The 12,758-nt window shown below is 35.7% G+C and overlaps 1 long non-coding RNA gene across 3 annotated transcripts; it reads left to right on the top strand.

The window, feature by feature from the left end:
- The first annotated feature begins 4,798 nt into the window (after positions 1-4,798).
- LOC128240213 (uncharacterized) lies at positions 4,799-9,281 on the top strand. Of its 3 annotated transcripts, none has more exons than XR_008262093.1 (4): positions 4,799-5,007; positions 5,441-5,549; positions 6,774-6,996; positions 7,543-9,281. It is a non-coding gene; the product is annotated as an uncharacterized LOC128240213 (long non-coding RNA). The 3 variants fall into 3 exon arrangements; XR_008262094.1 differs by having other exon boundaries at positions 4,799-5,234; XR_008262092.1 differs by having other exon boundaries at positions 4,804-5,549.
- Positions 9,282-12,758: the final 3,477 nt, after the last annotated feature.

Raw genomic sequence — 12,758 nt, 5'->3', positions numbered from 1 at the left:
TATCCTACTCGGTTCTACAGTGTTTTGTAAAGGGAGGTTATCGACGTGAGGAGTTTTATACTGTATATCAACCGCCTCGGTTTTCGGAAATGAAATGTAATCATTGACAATAATTGCGATGTGATCATGCTCAAATATTGGCACAATACATTTATTATCAATAATAACATTTAATTTTAAACAAAAATGAGCCACCGTTGGCAAACATGTTTTGTAATTTTCAAACTGATGTGAAATGTTGTTTTCTCAATGAAATGAACACTTAAATTCGAAGAATTCTTTTTAAATGGCACTATTTGACAATGAAATGTTTGTTAAGAAAATAAAAGCATAATGCACCGCTTGTCCAAGCTGTTTACTCTTTCAGAGTATTTTGAACTTAGACATTTATTTGATTCAAGTCATGATACTCTTGACTAGATTTTGACCTTATGACGTCGATTCAGTGGAATGGAGCTTAACTCCACAGGAATATGGTTCATTGTTAAACCTTGATCTGAAATAATGTTTCAAAGTCATTCTTGACTATATTCTGACATAAACAACAATTGCGAACACATATCTGGTCACAAATAGTGATCAGTTCTGTGTTGAAATGAACACCAGTTCGGATAGACCAAACATCGGTAAGCCTAACGTTAGCAAATATTCTTGGTGTCTGTTTTACATCATAATATATATTTTGGGATGTATCAAACAACTCTCTGACCTTATAGTTTTTTAACATATTGCTCATGTCGTAAGCATATGTTAGTTACTGTCATATTCAAAACGAAACTAAATCAAGAAATTAAAATGTATATGGACTCCTGACTTGTTTGATGCTGTCTTTGAAAAAACATGCAAACCATTTTAAATTATCCAAATCAATCAAAATAAATGTTTAAATACAGGTGTAATGATGTAAAAGTAATTCGGGATAATATTTTGTTTCAAACCTTTTCCTAAAAGGAGAGTTATGTTTCATACTAAACTATATGTTATAATTTTCTTAGAAAAATTAGGTTTATCCCTATATGTGCTAACTCAAAATGAATGAATAGATAGTATGTATTGGAAAAGTTATCCATTGTCCAATATATATTATGTTTGAGATTGTTCGAATGGATTAAAGGGCAATTATATTAAACACATTTTTCATATTGATTAACAGAAAGAAAAAAAGGTTTTCGTTTTTCGCTCGTTTCGGGTTATATGAAAACTTAAAACAATGTCTTTTCTTTCGTTCGATTGCTCCAATTGGTTTTCGCATACATCCGAGGAACAAAATATTATTTTCGTATAGCCTAAGCGAGATCTTTGACTTTAAGTGACGAGTGTCCCAGACGTGCCAACCAGTGTAATGGATCATGTTGTTACTAATAAACCTACATTCAGGAGGAGCATACAAACTACAAGCTAATGTATCTCTCCTCGATTGTTACGTTAACACTTGAAGTGAGGACGCATGTGGTATGCCGAACATATGTGCTATGTATTTTTAATATGCATCCATGTATGACAGCTTTAATGCAATCACATGTACTGTATATGCATGTATAAAACATATACAATGATTAAACTCTTCGTGTAACCATGATTTTTGACAATGAGATACAGGTCTTTTCGTGCCATACACATATGCAAAGTTATTTTAAATGTGTCCAGAAATTAATTGTTAGCAGACCAGACACAACCACCTATGACATGTTTTAATGTGCAGCAATACATAATGAACAAACACCAAGTTTGACATTGACCGTGCAGGTTGGAGCACTAATCATGCAGGCGAAGAATCGTATTTTTATGCAAAACAAAAATGTGCCGAATTATTTAGAACAACTGTTCATATGTTCGAAAGATGCAGTCCGGACAAGACCACCTAAACACTATGTCCTTATAAAAGGTAGGGACACGGGTCTAGCAAGTGACAAACGGCAAGTTACTTTTAAATATGTCAATTCATGAAGAGGTTACTTTTTGATACTGAGCATGTTTTTGTAGCTTTTTGCATAAATATTTACACTAATTTATCCTTATATGCCGACTTCTAAAGAAAAACACCAAGGTTGACCTTGACTTTGGAGGTATGGACATTGGCTTTGCACGCGACAAGTCGTTTTCGTATGCCTAACACACATATCTAGATAATTCTAATAATCTAAATATTAACAATTTGATGTGACTGTTTTGTGGGACACATAGCTAGTTTGGACTTCCTGGACAGCTGTTTTTACTTTGTTTCTGTACAAAATATGATAAAATTTTAGATATTTGTATATTTTCCGTGAAAGCTGGGACTATAGAATTATTTCAATTGAGTGAATGAGCCATTAAATACAAGGGCATACAATGCAACATATAAATGAGGATAGTGTTTATAAGGTGTACAAAATTGTAATATTCCTGAATGTACTGTAGGCACACAAGACAAATATATCTCTCGTGTCGTCAGAATAGTAATTATGTCGATCTCAGCTTAAGTATGGTTTATGTTGTGAATAGTTCGGTATCAAATCTGTTTGTATAAATGTAAAAAAAAATAGAGCACGAGAATGTTTTGGGTTTCTTTCGTCATGCGCACACTTTCTAGGTCACCAAGAAAGCGTAGAGTGCTTCGGATTCGTTCGGGTTTTGGGCACATACACAATTATTTCCGGTAATTCGTACGTAAACTCCTGCACTTTGAATACTTTACTTCGATACCGAGATTATTGATACAAAAACCGGTGACCGGAAGGAAATAAAATTGCGCTCGAAAAGTCAAGAAAATAATGGAAACACCTACCTTATAAAACATACAGAACTCGATACATAGAAAGCAAATATAGTAAAAGAAATACGATCCATAAATGAGGTACTCTTCTGATTTCTCAAAACACCTCTATGATAACTCTGGATGGTGACCGCAAACAGTATTCGTATCATTCGAAAGGGTATTGCCTTTAGATAAATAAATGGCTTAATTTCCACTACTGACAAAGACATTGAATACTTTTTGTGAACAAACTACAGAAACAAGCTCAGTAGCCAAAAGTTTAAACATAAACCCCGTTTATTGGCACAGAGTCCCAAAGATAAAGAACACAAAAAAACAAAAATTACAAGCAAGAAACATGGAACAAGAGCACAAAACTCCACAAACGGCACATTGCATATATACTATATGAAAAAAAAAATGTTTATCTAGGATTGTTAGGTACCGGCTTGGAGGTTTGAAGATGAATTTCTTTATATGCTTAAATTATGTTAAACATAAAATGCCATCTGTTAAGTGTCGAAGATAGGGTGTTTGTAATACTTTTTTATAGTATTTCTTTGCATAAACATTCCCTAGATGGACATATTTATGGGTCGGAAACCTGAAGTTCAATATCGCTAAAGGTGCTTTGTAGTTCAGTGTATATTAAGGCTATAGTAAAATATAGTTTTGGTATCACGATTGAAAACCGAATTTAAAAACAAGTGCATAGTAGATATATCTTTGAAGAACGCTTGCTGTTATAAATCATACCTTTAAGAATAAACAAAACAGCGTTACAAATATATCACCAATAGAATCACACTGCTATCCTGCTGGTTAAAAAGTACTTATTGATGTATAACATTCCTAAAACGCACCTTTGTCTGCTAAAGAGCGCCGTGAACAACCCAATGTATTACTCATGACCGGATACAATCTATTCATAGTTTTATGAATAGGTGCAAATCATGCCGGTCTTTATATCAACGTGTTTATCAATCATAACATCTTCCTCGTCTGAAGTATTGATACAAGGCAGGGCGAACAATTGGGTGACAATTTGGGCCGCATTTTTTTTACGCCAAACCAAAATATATATGGACGTAAATATAAGGGAATTTTAGTACTTTTAAATTAATGACGGTTTTAACACTTGAGAAGTGCTTTCTTATGTATCATTTTCATAGCTTTATTTCGATATTGCCATAATTACGTTCAATTCGACAAGTTCAGTGAGGCTGGACCCTTATTTAACAGCTAATGTTAAGCGCTTAATTTGCATTATATGCGAGCTAAAATCTTAAAGCAGATAATTACAGTAAACGATATCTTTCATATTCACAAAAGCTTACACTTAGTAAATAGACATGGATGCGCGAAAGTTAACTTTGTGGATATTATTTGGATTGAAAATTTTCACAACGTCAGCCCAGAATTGTCCGTCACAATGTGAATGCCTAGAACATGTGGTACTGTGTGAAGATATACCTATTTCAGGCGTTCCCTTGAACATTGGAGTGATGGCGGTCAAACTAACCAATCTAGACTCGAGTCGACTGTTTTTGGAGGTATTCTTGACCAATGAGCTATGGACAGAAATAAAATCACTGGACATAACATGCACCGGTCAGCAACAACTATTCAACGGTGTTTTTAAGGGTTTAGGAAATCTCACAAGACTAGGTTTTCACAATGAGGATTTATTCCACATGGATAGTGACGTATTCCAGGGACTAGATTCTTTAAAAGAGTAGGATTTTTCTGGAAAAAAACGCCTATTCCTGATTCAATTATTGCCAAGTTTAAAAACCTCGGACTTAGTCCATCTTGAAAGGATAACACTGTCGTACATACAGAAATCTTTCGCAGAAACTATAGAACTTGGTGTGGATTTCTTCAGTAGCTTGAGCGGAAGTGAGGAGAGAAATATCAAGTATATCGATTTATCCCATGTTAAAGTTATACGTTCAGCGGTAATTAGAAAAATACGTGAGCATAAATAAAATTAAAATTTTATGATATACTAGTTCATATCATATTCATTTGATGTTACATTTCAATTTTTTATAAAGAAAACTCGCATTTGTTGATATTTTGGAGATCAAAGATATCAACTTTCGAATTACCCGCCACAGTTCGTAGCCGTTCGTAGCCAGCTTCGGAATCGATCATTTGCATAATACATGAATGAAGCGCCCGTATGTAAACAACCGATAATGGCGATAGCGACTTTCATTCAGCTACCAACATGATCAAAAGAAATGTTTCTACCAGTTACTCTTGAGGTTAGAGCGTTATTTTATTTTACTTCTAACCGACTTTTTAATGAGGTAATGAACGAACTTGCATTTTATTGTTTATATTTTCTAAATTCTACCATAAATCAAAAGGACGAAATCAAAAGGCATGTCTACAGTAACTGAAGTGGGTGGGGTAAAATTAAGTTAATATTCAATCGCGCCTAATTTATCATAGATATCGTACAGTATTATGTTTGGAGCAACGCATACTTGTAAGTAAACGTGCATTTGATTTCTGGACCATTAATTCATGATTGATTGACTTATTTCTATTGTAAAAAAGATGAAACTAAAAGTAAATCACGTAGTGATCTGCATGGGTGTCAGGTAGATAATTTACTGTACAGTATAGATAAAATTCTTATTTTTGTATTTTCAGTCACCTCCAAGCATTCCCTTATTATTTTTGTATTTTCAGTCACCTCCAAGCATTCCCTTATCCAAAATTGATATTAAAAGAGAATGTTGATGAGCCTGATCCGTCGATTCAAATACCATAACACAGCCAACCCCCAAAAAACAACAGCGTAAGTTTATAATACGTACATCATCTTAGAAATCCATTTTAAATGTGTATTTAATGTACTTGAATGATGCAGAGAATTAAGAATCCAAAACTAGATCACTCTATAATTTGACACTTCACATAAGTGAAACCACAAGTTGATCAAGTAATAATTAATATGTTTGGGGGGGGGGGGCACAATTATGTTTGGTGGGTACTCCTTTCCATATTGTTTTTTATATTGTATATTTTAAAGCTGAATTCTCACTAATTGACCGTTTTGACTTCTTATATATCATTTGTCTTTAATTGCCATTATACTTCCCAAATGTTCTTCAAGTTTTCAAAACATGTCAGTATTTGCAATTGAAATGTGAATATGTAAGAATTATGCAACAGTCAATTGTAACTACGCCCCCCAATCCCCCCAGGTCCGGCGAAATGGGCCGTGTTTTACCTCCAATGTGAACCTGGGTGAATGCGGTGGTTTTGTCTAGTGCTTAAATAGCGGGGAATGAGCCTTACCTTTGATCCCCGTGGGTGCAGTTGCATTTGGTGGGGATTTTACCAGCAGTTCAGGGATATTTTCTGGACCTAAAGTCAAAGTCCCTGCTTCCCGCACCGGTGGGGGGGGGGGCATGGTTACAACGAACTGGTTTGTTGTTTTGGAATAAATGTAAACAAGTTGATCAATAATGAGAGTCAGCTTCAGGGCTTTTTCTATAGTACCCACAGCTCAGACTATCAGACCCATTCCCAAAGCAAAATATACAATATTTTTTTCCCAATCTTCAGAAAAAAATCCTAGTCAAACAAAGGCAAAAAAACCAAACGTTTTTATGGAAGTCTTTTTACCTGTACTGGCTCATTCAGCATCCTAATTAACCATGTGTTATGTAATCTAAAGTTTTGGAAATATATGAAATCAGAAATTATTGATTTTCATCACATTCAGAGATCGATCAGTATGAAATATTTTGTGTCATGATTTATTGCTAAAGATATTTATACCCCAAGTGTTGATATTTCAGGCATTTAAAGTCTTTTGAACGGGAAAATAAACTTATTTATAAAAAATTCTCTATTCGCAGGAGACTGAAAGTCTTGTTTTTTTAACTGTAAAATTTCCCTATTTAGGAATATTCGCGACTCAAAATTCCCAAAATGTCTAGTGCCTTTTGCCAAACAAAGCGCTGCGCTATTTTAAAGGTACAATTTTACTTGTAATATTATTTATTATCTTTAGAAACCAGTGAGCAAGCTGACAAAGCTGCAACTTCAGGGAGCAATTATAAGGGTCATCAAGATGGAGCCAGGATTCATGATGCTCGTATTAGAGGTGCTGGACCAGAGTCTGAGGAAGGGAGTAGAACTCCAAGCTGGTTTGAGTGTGCTTCAACTGCCGGGACATTTCAATGCAGAGTTAAAGAGTTTGTTGTCGCCGGGAGGCCAGTCTTTCTCAAACTGCTGTAAAAACTTAAAGAAACTAAAATTCAGTATAGATCTAAGACATGAGTGTACCTAAATGTTAAATGAAGTTGATATTTATGAACAATATTATAACATTTCATGTGAATTTAAAAGCTGGTTTTACATTATTTAATACTGCTAATGACTTCTTGAAAATTTGTACTGAAAAATGGATACTTGACAACTCATTTGCATGTTTGTACTTCATAGGAAGTCTAGTGTTGTATTTTTCTAAAAAATATGGTTTAAAACATCTTAACATGCATGTAGTCACACACAGGCAGACCAAGTTGAATTGTTGGCATGTATGAAATATGGGCAGTGTTATTTTATAAACGTTTAAAAGCTATTTTATATGCTGGCAAAGTTTGTATCTACTAAGTTATTAAAAGCACTCCTGTTTAGGTGAGTGCTGAGAACTTTCTTAAACATTCGTACTGAAGTAAGTATGACTTAATAGTAGCACATCACTGGATATTTCTTATTTTTAATCTTAGTATCTGTGAATTATGCTACTGACTTTTGATAAACCTTCCCTCTTTCAGGACTCTGACCTCCTTGTTTTGAATGAAGAAGTTCTAACCCTTGCCCATTTGATGAGGCAGGATTTCTTGTGTTCATTGATGAGGAGGACCAGGCGCAACCCAACCGCTACTAGGCGACTTATATTGTGTTCTGACACAGAGTTATTTTTGGGCTGGTGACAAGAGGGCTATTCCCTTATGTTGTGTGGAGAGTCCAGGAAACCTTCCCGATTCCCTAAGAACAATACACTGGCCTTGTGCAAAGTGTTCTCTTGATTTTCTTAAATATTAAAATATGATTTAAACAATATCAGGTCATTTTTGTATACTTTTGTGAATGACTTGTTATTTTATAAATACTGATTTGTACTGTCTTTGGTTGCTAAACTGTCATTAAGTAATTATCTCGTTTCAATTTGAAAGCCAGAAAACCTGCATGTTATGTATACTCATGTTATTGTTTATATTTATGCCCCCTCCGAGGAAGAGGGGTATATTGCATTGCACATGTTGGTCGGACGATTCGCAGCTTTGTTGGTAGACCAAAGCTTTTAAGTGATAACTCAACAACTGAAGGACAGATGGTTATCAAACTTGACATGAATGTTGGGCCTGACCAGTAGATAACCCTATTGATTTAAGGGGTCATCAGGTCCAAGTTCAAGATCACAGTGACCTTTAATGGTATAAAGTTGTTAAAGCTTGTCCGAGAAATAACTCAAAAATACCTGAACGTACGGTATGGTTATCAAATTTGACATGGAGGCTGGGCCTGATTAGTAGATGACCCCTATTGATTTTAGGAGTCATTGGGCCAATGGTAACAGTCACAGTGACCTTTAAGTTGAAAAGGTTAACAAAGATTCTCTGAGTGATATCACAACAATGTCTGGCCCTATGATCATCAAACTTGACATTGAGGCTGGGTATGACCATAACTGATTTAAGGAGTCATTGGCCCTAAGTGACAAAAGTGCGTTAAGAATGAACGAGTGATAAATCAACAATGCCTGCACCCATGGCTCTCAAACATGATAAGGGAATTTGGCTTTACCAGTAGATGGTTCATTTTGATTTCAGGGGTAATCAGGTCAAAGGTGAAGGTTACAGTGACCTTGAAAGCATATTCGTGTGATTACTTGACAATGCCTGCACCCATGGTTCTCAAACTTGCCATCTAGGTTGGGGGTGACCAGTTGATGATCTTATATATCTTGAAGTCAGAGGTCAACCTATATGCATGATTAAGTATTTTGTCATATTTACTTATTTCCTGCTGCTGAAAGGATATATTTTTATCTGCAAATATCAGTCATCATCTGAACATGATTTAGAACTTTACTTACTATCCTCACACTTTGAACGGTCATAATCTTAAAACTGCCGCAAAGGCATCTAATGTCAATGACAAGTCAGCTGTCATTTCAGTCTTTGCATATTTAATTCAATTTGCGGAATAAGCCTGACAATTTGGCGCTCCTCAAGGGGAGGGGGTTCATATGTTTGACAAACATCTCTTGTTTTTCTGTTTAAAAACGCTTTCAAATGACACTCAAGCAATATGTCTGTTTGAATCCAAATTTCACATTTTATCTTTAAAATGTGTCATACCTTTCTCAACCTTGTTTAGAAATAATAAAATGGACCTAAAGCAGGCTCAATTTTGATACAGCCCATTTCTTAAGTAGAACAAAGATTAATGCAAAAAAACACTTTCCCACAAAGAAGTAAATAACTGAAATAAATCCATGAAGATCCCACAGTTTGTTGACTTCTTCTTGATTTAAAAAACTCAAATCTTATATATCCGATAACTTGTGTGAGCAAAATAGTAAACAAGAGGGCCAAATGGCACTGAATCGCTCACCTGTCATATATTGCACATTTTTCCATTATATACAAATATTAAAAACATAAGCCTATGAACACGGGGCGTGGCCAATTTTGACCCCAGGGCTAAAGTTTGAACAATCTTAATAGTGGTCCGATAAACAATGCTTCATACCAAATATCTAAGGCCATCGCCTTTTGGTTTCGGAGAAGAAGATTTTTTAAGTTTTCATCATATACATATATATAAGGAAACCCATGACCGCCCGGGTGGGGCCATTTTTTGACCCCAGGGCCAAAGATTGAACAATATTGGAACAAGTCAACTAGATGATATATCATGCCAAATATCTAAGCTCTTGTCACTACTTGATTTTACATGCGTATCTATATATGTATATTTGTTATTAATTGTTGTATATGGCCCATATTGAAAATTGGTATGTGCACTAAATATGTTATCCAGTTTAAATTAAGACGTTACTTGTCTTACACATATAGAGAAAACCCATCAGCCCCGGGGTGTGGCCAATTTTGACCCCAGGGCCATAATTTGAACAAACTTTGTAGAGTTCCACTAGACGATGAATCATGCCAAATATCTAAGCTCTAAGCAACGTAAGTTCAGAGGAGATGATTTTTGAAGTTTTCACTATAAACATATAGAGAAAACCCATGACCCCCCAAGGGGGCAGGGTCAATTTTGACCCCAAGGCCATAATTTGAACAATCTTTGTAGAGGTCCACTAGACGATAAATCATGCCAAATATCTAAGCTCTGTCCAAGTAAGTTCAGAGGAGAGGATTTTTGAAGTTTTAACTATAAACATATAGAGAATACCCTAACCCCCCGGGGCGGGGCCAATTTTGACCCCAAGGCCATAATTTGAACAATCTTTGTAGAGGTCCACTAGACAATGAATCATGCCAAATATCTAAGCTCTAAGCAACATAAGTTCAGAGGAGATTTTTGATTTTGTTTTACTATAAACATATAGAGAAAACCCATGACCACCCAGGGGCGGGGCCAATTTTGACCCCAGGGCCATAATTTGAACAAACTTTGTAGAGGTCCACTAGACGATGAATCATGCCAAATATCTAAGCTCTAGTCCAAGTAAGTTAAGAGGAGAAGATTTTTGAAGTTTTCACTATAAACATATAGAGAAAACCCATGACCCCCCGGGGCAGGGCCAATTTTGACCCCAAGGCCATAATTTGAACAATCTTTGTAAAGGTCCACTAGACAATGAATCATGCCAAATATCTCAGCTCTAGTCCAAGTAAGTTCAGAGGAGATGATTTTTGAAGTTTTAACTATAAACATATAGAGAATACCCATGACCCCCGGGACGGGGCCAATTTTGACCCCAGGGCCATAATTTGAACAAACTTTGTAGAGGTCCACTAGACGATGAATCATGCCAAATATCTAAGCTCTAGTCCAAGTAAGTTAAGAGGAGAAGATTTTTGAAGTTTTAACTATAAACATATCAAGTATACCCATGACCCCCTGGGGTGGGGCCAATTTTGACCCCAGGGCCATAATTTGAACAAACTTTGTAGAGTTCTACTAGACGATGAATCATGCCAAATATCTAAGCTCTAGTCCAAGTAAGTTAAGAGGAGAAGATTTTTGAAGTTTTAACTATAAACATATCAAGTATACCCATGACCCCCCGGGGTGGGGCCAATTTTGACCCCAAGGCCATAATTTGAACAATCTTTGTAGAGGTCCACTAGACGATTAATCATGCCAAATATCTAAGCTCTAGTCCAAGTAAGTTCAAAGGAGAAGATTTTTGAAGTTTTCACTATAAACATATAGAGAAAACCCATGACCCCCCGGGGCGGGGCCAATTTTGACCCCAAGGCCATAATTTGAACAATCTTTGTAAAGGTCCACTAGACAATGAATCATGCCAAATATCTCAGCTCTAGTCCAAGTAAGTTCAGAGGAGAAGATTTTTGAAGTTTTAACTATAAACGTATAGAGAATACCCATGACCCACCGGGGCGGGGCCAATTTTGATCCCAGGGCCATAATTTGAACAAACTTTGTAGAGGTCCACTAGACGATGAATCATGCCAAATATCTAAGCTCTAGTCCAAGTAAGTTAAGAGGAGAAATTTTTTGAACTTTTAACTATAAACATATCAAGTATACCCATGACCCCCCGTGGTGGGGCCAATTTTGACCCCAAGGCAATAATTTGAACAATCTTTGTAGAGTTCCACTAGACGATGAATCATGCCAAATATCTAAGCTCTAGGCCAATTAAGTTCAGAGGAAAAGATTTTTGAAGTTTTCACTATAAACATATAGAGAAAACCCATGACCCCCCGGGGCGGGGCCAATTTTGACCCAAGGGCCATAATTTGAACAATCTTGGTAGAGGACCATTTGGTGATCCTACCTACCATATATCAACGGCCTAAGCCTTGTGTATTGAGAGAAGAAGATTTTTAAAGTTTTTCCTTTTGGTTGCCATGGCAACCAGAGTTCTGCATGGAATTGAATTCTTTGAACAACTTTGATAGAAGACCACCCAAGGAACATCCCTTTGAAGTTTTATTAATATTGGCCCAGCGGTTAAGGAGGAGATGTCTTTTAAGTAAATTGTTGACGGACGACGGACAAAAGGCAATCACAAAAGCTCACCTTGTCACAAAGTGACAGGCGAGCTAAAAAAGAGCTGCCTCTGAATGCACCCGAAGAGTTGTTCGGAATGGTCAGTATGTATGATTTGCTGGTATGTGACAATTGCTCCTTAAGTGCTTATTATATTTTGAAAGTTAATATAAACAAATGAATTCTTGAAAATGCTAGTCAATTTACAAAATACCCAACCACAACACTGTTCTGAAATGGTCTTAAAAACGTTTGTTTAGGTTAACATCCCCAAAATTATAAGGCAGGTAAGGTAGAGATGTTATTCAAAAAATGCTCTATCTTGTGATTGTTGTCATTTCTCGCAAAAATCACTATTTCTAGCCAGTGTCACTTATATAAAACTATTGTTACGGAGCTATATAATGTCAAAAGTTAATGAGAGTTAATGTTTAAAAGAAATACTAATGTTGGCCCAGTTATCTAAAAGCTTACTTGTCTACATGTTGTGTTTTTTTTTCATTTACAGAAAGATTCCATGAAAAACAAAAATTTAATTTGACATTTTGTTTATTTTTGAGAACTTCACCAAAATAATCATCACATATAAATCAATATACATGTATGAAGTTCAACTTTCAAAGTATCCTATGTGCTTTTGATATACCCTATTTTCAAAGGGTTTTGGTCAAGTTCCATCCACTTTAATATAAAATCAAACCTTTTTTTAAATACTTAAAATGCGTTAGCATGTCGCAGGTAACACGACTTATAAAGCTGAAGAGAACAAATATAC

This window comes from Mya arenaria, chromosome 7, assembly GCF_026914265.1.
Source record: "Mya arenaria isolate MELC-2E11 chromosome 7, ASM2691426v1".
Lineage (NCBI taxonomy): Eukaryota > Metazoa > Mollusca > Bivalvia > Myida > Myidae > Mya > Mya arenaria.
This window is presented reverse-complemented; position numbering and strand designations above follow the sequence as displayed.